This window comes from Leptidea sinapis, chromosome Z (assembly GCF_905404315.1).
Source record: "Leptidea sinapis chromosome Z, ilLepSina1.1, whole genome shotgun sequence".
Taxonomy (NCBI): Eukaryota; Metazoa; Arthropoda; class Insecta; order Lepidoptera; family Pieridae; genus Leptidea; species Leptidea sinapis.
Window position 1 is genome coordinate 16,861,236 of NC_066312.1, and position 12,946 is coordinate 16,874,181.

A 12,946-nucleotide genomic window follows, 5' to 3' on the forward strand; every position below is an offset into this window, starting at 1 on the left:
GGTTCAAGCCCATACAGCCGTAGGTACTCACGTATAATATTTTTAAGCTCCTTTTTTTATTTCAATCCTTTTTGGAGCTTTTGCACATTACATGCATCCGCTTCAAGCTTTTTTTCATTGATTCACATTGGAAGTTTTCTTGTATGTTCTACTTCAGAGTGTTCTTATTTATTTTAAGGTAGGGAAACGAATCGCGCTATAAAATTTTACAACACGAGACTTTTGATATTTGATATGGTTAATATTAAATATATGTTGGTAAATAAATATGTACAAAAATAAAATTGAAAGAAACTATTATTTTCAGATAAAATACGTTAGGTAATATAATAACTTGATGATTCAATGAGTCCCGTGAGAGTATTTAATGTGGTTATCAAGAGGCTATTTGAAAATTGTAAAACACGAAAAAATAGACGTTGAGACAAAAACTGGCGCCTTAAATGAAGCGGGAGTTCATTACACTCTACTTGTAATGCATTCAATAGACTAGATTTCATGGCCCCAGTTATTATTATCATAGCTTTTGATTGGATGGAATCTAGTTTTGTTAGACCTGCTATTTACTGCTATTACAGGGCCCTATCAAGAAGGTTCTGTAATCAAGGATACTCCGTACTGTAGCATTGTAAAGTAGCTTCAGAGAAAACGGATGGGGTGCACATCCGTTTTCTCTCACGAACCAAAAACGCAAAAAAGTAAACCACCCACCCATAGACATCAGCAATAGGTACCTGAGGTCATAGGATGCAATCCCAACCTTTAATGTGGGAATATGCAGATAAGTGATACATTGGCATATAAGTGAATTTTCTAGAAACTGTCATAACCATAATTTTAACACCAGGAACAAACATAAACTTATAATACCTACTACTTGGCTAAGTCGAGTTAGTAAGTCTTTTGTGGGGCGATGCTTGGATCTTGTTGTATACAAGATCCCAGTATATGTTCAAAACATATATGTATTACGAAAATCAAAAGAAATGTTAAAAACCTTTGAGTGGTAAAGGTTACTTTAACATAATAGACTTTCTTAATGATGCCACAGATTGGGAATGGAGCGACCTCGGCCCTCAGGCTATTAAATAATAAGTTTTATTGGTAAAGTGTAAAAAAAAGGGTTGAATGGTAAAGGTTGCAATAATATAAATTACTTTCTTGGTGATAACACAGATTAGAATTGAGCGACCGCTCTGAGGCTATTTTACGAGAACGTTTACTCACCAAACACCAGAGAGGCATCTCATTAAATTAAGAAGCTTTTCACGTTTAGTAACTACTTATTCACAATGAGCCATTCCTGTCAGATTTAAATCTAAAACGACTCCCAAAAACTTGACATGGTTATTAGTTTGTATTCGACGATTATCGTAAAATATGAAAATTGGAGGATGTAAACGTTGACGCGTGAAGATGACTTCAGAACTTTTAAGAGAAATGCTGAGGCCATTTTCATCATTACAAAGTTTTACACAATCTAAGGAATTTGATATTCGGCTACATAATGAACTAAATGTGTTACATGACATATATTACTCATCAGCATATTGAAGCATGTTAATAGAGTTCGGAAGTGAAGATTCCAAGTCATGAGTATAGAGGTTAAAAAGTATAGGACTGAGTACAGATCCTTGTGGAAGTCCTTTCCACACAAGTCTACTTTGGTCCAGTTTTATAATAAATAAGTTAGAAAATACGGAATAGCAAGTTATAGCATTTATTTTATGTTGAAGAATATGGAGATAGACATTATCATAAGCTGATTGCTAGTCCTAGCTAAGCTGATTGCATTCATAGACTTTAATAAGGCATTTGACTCTGTAGAGCACGGTGCAGTATGGAATGCGTTGAAGGCGGATGGAGTGCCAAATAAATACATAAGGATTATACAAAATATTTATCAGAACAGCACGGCACTGATTAAGCTAGAAACTAAAGGTGATATATTCAAAATCCAAAGAGATGTCAAACAGGGTGATCCAATGTCCCCTAAACTATTCAACTATTTTTCTATAGTTCTACAGCAAATATTTTTTCGACTCAAAGATGAATGGGAGAACTTAGGAATTAATATAAGTGGACAAAACCTTACCAATCTAAGATTTGCTGATGATATAGTTATTTTCTCAAAAACACCTAAAGACTTACAGACAATGTTAGAAGATCTAAAAGAAGAAAGCAAGAAAGTTGGACTCATAATGAACATGGAAAAAACTAAAGTCATGAAAAACGTGGAAGAACATATGAATTTAAAGATAGATTATACATTAGAAGAAGTAAATAAACACACATACCTCGGTCAAACAGTAACATTTAAGGGTTGGCAAGACATAGAGATAGAAAAGAGGATACAACTAGGATGGAATAAATTTTGGGCACTGAAACATTTACTAAAAAATAAAGACGTTCCTTTCAGCTTTAAATCAAAAACATTTAACAGCTGTATCGCTCCCTCGCTAACATATGGCTGCCAAACCTGGGCGCTCAAAAAGCTCATAAACACCAAGCGAAGAGACTAAAAGTGACGCGAAGAAATATGAAAAGAAACTTATTATGTATTATACTAAAAGACAAAATAACAAAAAATGAAATACGGAAAAAAAGTAAACTTAAAGATATAATACGAATCGCAAAAACTGCAAAATAGAATTGGGCAGGCCATATATCAAGGGCCAGTAACGAAAGATGGAGCAGTATAGCAACAAACCGGTACCCATTAGACGCCAAAAGAAGAAGAGGTAGACATGGTACTAGATTGAGAGACGACCTAGTAAATTTCAAAGGGAATGTTTTATCTGCAGCTTGTAAAAGTGCACTTGTAAATGCATTGCTACAATTATTAACTTAATGTGATAAATTGGTTAAATTCGATACATTAAGGTCTACGGCACTTTTAAATTTATCCCATAATTTTTCATTAGTGAGTTTATATTTCAAACCTTGCTTTCTGTTAGAACTTTGTATGTAACGAGAATCATTAGTCGGAAATGAAACAATAATTGGGAAATTATCACTTCCATATGAGTTAGATAATGTATGCCATGTCATACATGAAGCTAATGTCATACATGAAGCTAGTCCAAAAACTTTCAAATACAAGAGATATTTGTAATTATTAAATATATCAAAGTTTGAATCCATGCGTATCGATAGGGTTGTACCTAATTGTATACGATATATACGTAAAAGATATTAACTATGTGTATACATTTGTACATACACGGAATAGGTAAAAAAGTCTGAAAGGGTAATTAAGGTGGGCGTAAAAGCCGCATCGTCACTATAATTTAACAATCATACTTCAATTTGTTATGTTTATTAAGTGATAACTCTCACTTATAGGATTAATACACAAATAAAATTTGAAAAATAACAATTTATTTGAGAATCATACTTAAACCATTTAATGCGTTCACCGCCGGTAGTTTTTTTTACTGCTTTTAGTTCATGTTTAGAGTACGTCAGGAACGTAGCCACGATGAAAAGTGTTATAATGCCGTGTTTTGCTATTAATAACAAGTAATGATATATATACTAATTTATTTAGTAATCATATGTATATACTAATGAGATTCTAACTGAGTCAAATCTGTACATTAAATATATTTGGAAAATGTTACTGTAATCTACGAATTCAGTATGTCAAATAGATTGTCACACTTTAAATTCCTCAGTTACGCTTTAATTTAACAAAAATATATAACAACCAATACTATACAATACATTGACATAAAAATTACGTTTTACGTATATTTATAATGTTACCTCCTAAGTAAAGTATTTTTATGTTATGAACTAATATTATATAATTTATAATAGATTGATCTAAATTATCGACAAAAATATCGATAGCATTTTTTCATTTCTCAACCAACATCAACCACTATAGTCTGACAAATATAGTTTGATACTTTTGACAGTTCACTAGGTATGGGGGTAGTGTTTAATCGTTGGATCTATTCGATTATTATTCTCATAGAACCTGCAATCGATAGTTGCATGTTTTATAATGTATGGATTTTTTGGATATATCGAAATAATAATAAATTATTAATACTTTCATAACAATTCCATCTCGTGCATATTTTCGATCAGTAGGACTTTTTAGTCAATCTATGTTAGTCGTAAAAAATGTGAATAGGCGCTTATGGTGCAACAAAGAATTAGAACTTAAAATTATTTATTAAAAATAAATAAATACAATATAGGAGCAAAATTTAAATCTAATTCAATATTATTATCATCAACATCATCATCATTCATCACTACCCACTACTGGTATTGTATCTAATTTTGTTAATTAATTATTCTTATTCACAAACTCTGTCGAAGAGGATATCTCGATCCTATTCTTCTAATTTATATTTATTGTGTTAGTCGACTTTACATATTCCAGTCATCTGTAGTAACCTTAACACTGTTATTTTGCAATAAGGTAAGCATTTCACTAGCTGTAAATGGTTGACATGTACGAGGGCTGCACTAAAAGTATCGGGAATGAAATATTTCCACTGTTCCTGTCATATTAAAATCTTTTAATTGAAAACTCCTTGGTTTTAAAAATCGAATACCATTTATTTATTTAAAAAAAGATTCTCGGTCTAGTCACAAGGTCTTTTCAAACTTGTTTAGTCGTTGAGAAAATGGAATTGACTCGAGAAAATTCTAGAGCGATGATTTATTATGACTTTCGAAGTGGTTTAACATAAAAACAGTGTGTTGACCGGATGATTTCTGCATTTGGTGATGAAGCCCCATCCAAAACCACAATTTATCACTGGTTTGCTGAATTTCAACGTGGACGTGTCAAGCTCAGTGATGATCCCCGTCAAGGTTGTCCAAAAACTGCAGTCACCAAAGAAAACGATGATGCTGTGCGTAAGCTGATTGAGGAAGATCGACATGTGACATACCACGAAATTCAGGTAACTTTAGACATTGGCATGAGTCAAATATAAAAAATCTTGCATGAACAATTAGGTGTAAAAAGTAATGTTGTGTCACTTCCATGATTCCCGAAACTTTCAGTGCCGCCCTCGTAATTTCTGTTCGGCTGCATTACTCCGAACTCCGGTCCCGGACTTGTCTATCCGATCAAAAAATAAAGAGACAGTTCGGATTTGGCTAACAACAGGCCTATTGCTATTACCTCCCTGCTGTCCAAAATCAGGGCAGGCATTGTTAGCCTCCAGTTCTTGGTATACACTAAGACTACCTAAGTAAGACTCGATTTTGCGCGTTTACCACTCATAAAGCCCCATTTGTTGTAACACCGCTCTTTGACCTTTAAGCTTCGCCTAGTATCGGAATAATAGATAGAACACGGCAATACTTCAGGCTGGCCCACATTCTAGCACTCTACAAAGCGCAGGTCCGGCCAAATAAGGTGTACTGCTGTCATTTCTGGTCTGGCGCACCCCAGTATCAGCTCAAACCATTTGAACGGTTGACGCAGACCTGCTTGAGATGTCGGGAATGAAGTGCTCTTTGAACGGCTTGATCACCCATGCCTTTCGATTATTATTTACATGATTTGAATATATTCGATTTAAATGTCAAAACCGATTTTTGAAAGTTGGTTTGTTAACGCATAAGCGTGGCGCATCACTTTACTCATGTACCCATCCATGAAGTATAACATTATCTGTATTTTTTTTTTATATGAGAGGGGGCAAACGGGCAAGAGGCTCACGGGATAGGGAGAGGTGAGGCAACCGCCCATGGACATCCGCAACAACAGGTGTGTCAAGAAATGCGTTGCCGGCCTTTAAGGTGGGAGTATGCTTTTTTCTTGAAGGTCCCTAAGTCGTATCTGTTCGGGAAGACCGCTGCCGGTAGTTGATTCCACAAAGTGTGCGAGGCAAGAAATTTCGAACAAAACGTGCGGTTGTGGAATGCCAGACGTCTACGTGATGCGGATGGTACTTTGCACGTAATGTCCGACGGTGGAATTCGGCCGCTGGAATCAACCCGAACAGCTCCTCTGAGCACTCCCCGTGATAAATTCGGTAGAAGATGCAGAGAGAACCCACATCTCTACGCAATGCTAGAGAATCAAGCCGATCGGAGATGACTTGATCTTCGATGATTCGAGCCGCTCTTCGTTGTATGCGGTCAAATGGAAGAAGCTGGTGATGGGGAGCACCCGCCCAGAGGTGAGAACAGTACTCCATGTGAGGCCGAATTTGCGCCTAATAAAGTTGCAGGCGGTGGATTTTAGTGAAGTAGGATTTAAGTCTCGCCTTACTGAGTACACCAAGCTTTTTAGAGGCCAGTTTGGCCTTCTCTTCCAAGTGACCACGGAACTGAACGTCGCTCGATATATCGACGCCAAGTATGCCAATACGCCTGTACAGCCTTGTGGCAGTTAGAGGAGTGATCTCGAATCGAGGGGATACGACAAAGGTAGACTTTTTAGTGGTGATCGCACAAACATGTGTCTTCTTGGGGTTGAATTGGACTAAATTATGTCAGCCCCATTCCGAGACTTTGAAAAGCATAGTCTCGATTTCAGACACAAGTTTGTTCCGGTTCTCGTCGACGCTATCCCGGGACATGTTGGCACGGCCGGTGTTGGAAGCATACCCTGTGCTGTCGTGTGCATAGCATGAATATTGCTGATTTGCAGCATATCATTGATATGCAGAAGAAACAGCGTAGGGGATAGCACGCAGCCTTGCGGGACACCAGCGTTTGCGCCCATTTATGGGTGAGGTATGCAAGAAGATCACCAGCTGAGCGACCCTGACGGAAACCGTACTGGCAGTCGCTGATCAGCTGGTGCCCCTCTAGGTATCCCAAGAGCTGGCGGTTATGATCGACTCCATTACTTTGGAGAAAATGGAGGTAATGGCAATGGGGCGGTAGTTGGACGGATCTAAGCATACACCTTTCTTAGGGATCGGGTGCACTAAAGCCGCCTTCCATAATTTCGGGACTAAGCCTGATGAGTAGGACAGCCGGAAAAGACGGGTAAGGACCGGCGCCAGTTCCGGAGCACATGTCCGCAGGACACTATCGGGGGAATGCGTGCAAGTCTCTCGCCAATTCTGCCAATGTGCTTCGACTTCGCGTCATCAATAACTCTTTTGAAGGACCTGGAGGCATGATTGAAGTGTTTTTTAAGTTCGCTGGAATTCACATCCTTAGATACAACCGCATTGACCCAAGCCTGATAGCACTCCTGCTTTCGGCGAGAGGCCATTTTGCAGGAGCGGTCAAACCATGGTTGGGACCTGCCACCGATAGGCACAGAGGAGAATGGAATGAAGAGTTCCATACCTTGCAGTACCACATCAGCAACAGCGTCAGCAGCGGCATCTGGATATCCCAGCGAAAAACAGATCTGCCTCCACGGGTAGGATGCAAAAAAGCACCGCATCTCGTCCCACTCTGCTGACCTATAGTGCCACAAGCGGCGACAGCCTAAGAAGCGGGGCCGTGTTAGGCGCGTGATCGGCACGGTGCTCCGGATCAGGCAGTGGTCCGACGATCCCAGAGGGGGGCCAACGGAAACTAGGTAGCCGTCCGGATGTGAGGTCAACAGAAGGTCCAACAGTGAAGGTGTATGATCTTGCACATCTGGGATTCGCGTTGGCGCAATAACCAGTTGCGTCAGACCATATGCTAAGGCGAAGTCGTGAACAGATCTCCCTGCATGATTGGTGGTACGTGAGCCTAGCCATTCAGCGTCGCCAAGAAACACGATCTCTGCAGTGAGGATCTGCTCCGACACGGAATCTGTAGCCATTTGGATGTGTTCGAGGAGCCGGTCAGTCTCTGCGTTACCGCTATGGGACCTATACAGGCATGCTAGATTTGCGGATGGTCATCGCAGTCTACACGCAGCCAGATGATGGAAAGGTCCTGTCCTTCAAGAAAACTCAGGCGTGGAGAACAGACATCCTCCCTAACGTAAACGCACACGCCAGCCCGTGGTATAAAGGAGTGTTCCAAATTATACCCCGGGTAGGAAAGGTAAGATGAATTAGCCAGGGAGGATATCTGTGTCTCGGTTAAAAAGAGCAGGGCCGGCTTCACCGTCTCCAGGTGAAAGTGGACGGCATTTAAATTTGATCGAAGCCCCCTTATGTTGCAAAAGTCCACAGTGAGTATGGAGGAGGGTGGTTTGAGCCTCCTGCTCTGTTTGCCCCGAGTCAGCGCAGATTTGCCCCCTCCAGAATACGCGGGGCAGCCTGGGCAACCACTGTTAGGTACAGGCCCTAATTGTGGACGCCTAGGGACGGATTCTCCAGGGCTGCATAGCCTGGTACCGTCCTGGAGTAGTCTCTTTTTAGTCTGTGCTGCCATTTGTATATGGGAGGGGGGGTGTAGGCCTCCGGATACCCCACTCACCGGGCGAAACACAGCGTTAGCCGCTATTTCACGCCGGTTTCGAGTGGGGGAGTGGTATTTCTCCGCGCGTGCCGGCCCAATTCAGTTGTGTCCGTGAGGACCCAACATGGCACTACCACTCCTAATAATGGTATGACAGTTTAACAAAAAAAATATGTCAAAATTAGGCGTGTGTATGCCATATACTATGTGTTGACCAATTAGAGGGTTGAATTAGCGGTTACGTATGTGTGCAAATGCTTTTTCGTTTATTTGAATAGGGCGTGTAGTTATAACATTGAGTGGCGACAATGGTTGCCATACAAATTACGCGTGATGGCCATTCTAATGTCTTTTACCTATTCTGTGGCTGTAAATATATTTTATTGAACATATACACAGGTATTCAGGTTACGATTCTTGTCAACTCAGTGGAAGAAGCCGGGATTGATGCCGTGATATCTTGTTCTTTTAAGAACAAGCATTTATTAAGAAACTCATGTCCTAAATTGGTCTTGTCAAAGATTACTCCTATTTTAATTTTGTTAATATTTTTTAAGTACTTATTGCCCTTAACCGTTGGAATCTAATCTAAAATATTGGAAGCAACTAATTCCGATAGGCTTTTTTTCATCCTTGCATTGGATGAACACAATAAATTCGTAGCCTGCCGCACTATCTTATGGATACCATCTATTATAGTCTGTCACCATCTACGGCTTCTATATTTTGTTTGCTTCATTTTCGTAATCGGCATCCTCTTCGCTAGAAAAGAACATAGTTCGCAATCAAGCGCAGCACACCCGGTGTCGTAGACAAACTTGACAGCGCTGCACAGATATTTTGTTTACTTTTATTTGCATCTATAAAAAATAAGCTATTATTGTTGTGAAACGTGTGAAATATCTACTATTTATTCAACATCAGTGACAATTTTAAGTAGAATCGAAGGAAATATGGTGCGATGTCGTTTTTTACGATGTAAAAGTGATAGTACGAAAACTTGTGTATTATTATGTACATGTACCTATTTAATATATTATTTGTCTCATGTAGGCCAAACCGATGTCTATAAAAAACTTTACTTGGTCTATGCCCTCACCACCCTCACGTTTCGAATCTTCCCGCGCTCTGCAATTCATTGTTGTTGATGTTATGTTTTTTTTTATTCATCCGGACCAGGAAAGAGTCAAAGACCACACAGCCTCATCAGCAAGTTACATTCATATATCTTAGAAATCGAATTACATAAAATCAAAAAATAAATCCTATATATATATATTGTCCATCGCACAAAATTATTACTATTTATTATAACTGTCCGGGACGTATCGATAATAATTATTATAATAATAATAATTATTATTATTATTGGTGGTAGGCGCCCATCGGACCGTTGGAAGGTCCATCCGGCAGCCGTACCAAATAAGTCCACAAAATTCGTTACAGACGTAGTCTTAATATTTGTATTATTAAAATTTGTTTAGTATTGTGATTTCTTGCTACACTTTAGTGATCAGTTTTTAGTACATTTTTATGACATTGCGAAATGGCTCCAAGCCCAAGAAAAACTCCAAAGTCTACTCCACAAGTTCAGCGTAAGATAGATAACGCACAACCTTCTGTTAACTCGCTAAAAATTGTCATGACTTCAAAGACTACAGAAAAAAAATTTGAAATTAAAGTCCAAAAAGGTTGTAAATAAGCTCACTTGTTGCAAACAGTAAATGTAATACCAATGACCATTTAAATCATTATTTACTCAAAAATGTTTACTTTGTTTAGAAATAAACACGCCTTTGGTAGAATCTAGGAAGAGAACAAATACAGTACCGAACCTTTTAACTCCTAAAGCGAAGGAGAATAGAACATCGCAGATACCCGATAATGTTACTAAAAGTGCAATGAAAGCATCCTGGAATCGTAAACCTGCGCCAGCCCACTCTGGAGTTCCAAAGCCAGAAAAAATGAAAAACCTTGATGAGAGAATTCTGTTAAAGTTTCTGGATCCTGAATTTAAGAAATAAAATAACTAAAGTAATTGACCGATTTGCCTAAAAATATGTTACTTATAATTGTAGAAATATTCGGTTTCAGACTGTCTCAGCCTATTTTGTTGATTTAACCAAATTAGTCTTGTTCTTGTGTGGCTAAAATATATATTATTTTGCTATAACATTAGTATACCCACAGGCTGTAGCATAAAGAGTTGTTGCTTGGCCTCTTTGTTCAGGAAGTGTTTCTTTAGATTGTGATCTCTATCTTAGCCTAACATTCAGTCATTTAGGCAGTGAAAAAATCTTCTGCATATAAATAATAGAAGACTCAAACATCCATTATGTGTACACTAACTTTAAATTTTGTATTCTAAATATGATATGATAAAACTTATTGAACATCCAAATCTACAACCAATATGAAGATTTATGTCACCAACCTGATAAGAATACATGCAAGAAACTCTGTGCTCTCCTTTTTTTCATTCTGAGGGTGGTTGCTCCATTCCTAGTCTGTGTTATAGTAACCTTTTAGTAGTTCTGGAGACAGATACACAAGCAATAGTCATACAAAAAATTTCAGACTAAATAATAGTAAACCATTCTAAATAAAGTGATAAATTATTCAATAAAAGCATTTATGAGGTTGATACCATAATATGATAAGCAATAAAGATGTTATAAACCTATTTAGCCATTGTATTATATATGTTTTTATCGGCATTGTGCTGGATAAATTCTAATATATATATCAAATAACTAATGGGTAAATATTTTTTTTGCAGATTGGATGGTGAAAATTTTTGACTTGCTAAGATTGACAATTCAATTATTGAAGCTCATTCCTACTTTTTACTGTTACTTTAATCTACTGATAACTGAAGTGTTGTTAGGGTGCCTGATAATGTGCTTGAGTAATATTAGTTACATCCATCTCAACAGTATTCCACAACAATTATTATACTGCATTTGTTTGGGCCTCTAAACTCTTTAATACATAAGCTGGATTGACCATCACATACAACCCAACAGCTACTGTTTCTACTGAATTGAGAAAATATTGCAAGTGTGTGTATATTAATGTTTTTGTCATAGCGTTAGACATTTTAATATAATATAATATATGGAATAAGAGTGTTTGTGGCAATTGCCTGCATCATATTAGCTGTTATAACGGGTCTCACACACCTGCATTAGCATTGAGATTTATGTATTGAAGTGTTTGTCTAAAACTGCAACATTTAATTTTAAGATAAGGCTGCAAAAAACTAAGCTTTATTCTAAGCAGTCCTAATTTTTTAAAATAAATCTGCATATGTTATATTTTTTTATGTTAATAGCCTAATAAATCAAAGTGAATTTAAAGACTCATTTTATTTATTAATTGGAGCTCATTCTTTTTACTTTCAACATTTGTGTTTAAAAATTAAACTATGTTTAAAATAAATAATAGTTAAAAAAAACTTTTTAATTTTTTTTTAACATGACATTACACTAATTTGACTAAAAAATGAAAAATAAATAATAGTTAAAAAAACTGATAAGCACGCTTCATATAATAAATATTACAATAAAATATATTTTTTTACACTATTTTCAATTTAAATTTATTTTCTATTTTTTAGTTGAATTTTATATTAAGCGTGCTTTTTAATTTTTTTAACTATTATTTATTTTTCATTTTTTAGTCAAATTAGTGTAATGTCATCGGTCCTCGATAAATCTACAAAGTTTGAACGAAATCTAGCCGATAAAAGTGGGTCAAAATCGCGCCCAAAGAAGTCGGTTACAAACATACAGGTGAAGCTGATATAAAGCGTATAAAAACCGACTTCAAAAACTGAAAAGTATCAAATAACTAAATATTTAATTTAATTCACATCTTATGCAAATCTTAACATTTAATATTAATAAAATACAATTATTTATATGTACTACCTATTGATAGGTTTTAAGTCAGTGCCAAGCCCTAAACAAAATAAAACTTAATATTATAAACAGCTTACTTACTGTATTTATGTAGGTTGTCTGGCCTTGCGTGTCTGTCCGCTTGGCTTGTTTTTTGTTAGACGAAGCTATCTCGCTCATAGTCACGCGTGGCGAGTGTAGGTACCTTTATTACATTTGGCTTGGCGCCGACTTCAAAGCTATCAGTTTGTAGCACATACAAATAATAGTATTTTATTAATATCAAAGGTAAAGGTTTGCATAAGATGTGTATTTGATACTTTTCAGTTTTTGAAGTCGGTTTTTTTAAACGTAGTTTATTTTTTACGTTTTAGTGTCAGTTAATAATAATATATAATCAACTTGAATGAAAACTCCAAAAAAAGCGGTACACAGAAAACAATTATGACATCCAGGTAGACGAGACTTCATGTTGTTCATAAAATGAAAACTACTGAGCCAAACTATGTAAAATTTTCATGGGACCAAATGGTATCTATTTCGCATCAAACAAAAGAAGAATTACATTAGTCGGATCATAAATCTCAGAGTAATCGGTGTACATACATAAAAAAAACCGATCGAATTGATAACCTCCTTCTTTTGGAAGTCGGTTAAAAATAAATGGACTATTTCTCGACATAGTACTGTACATAGGGTCAGTG

At 36.9% G+C, this 12,946-nt stretch overlaps 1 long non-coding RNA gene across 1 annotated transcript; it reads left to right on the forward strand.

The window, feature by feature from the left end:
- The first annotated feature begins 9,705 nt into the window (after positions 1 to 9,705).
- Positions 9,706 to 11,699, forward strand: LOC126978919 (uncharacterized). Its single transcript, XR_007732728.1, has 2 exons — positions 9,706 to 9,935; positions 11,120 to 11,699. It is a non-coding gene; the product is annotated as an uncharacterized LOC126978919 (long non-coding RNA).
- Positions 11,700 to 12,946: the final 1,247 nt, after the last annotated feature.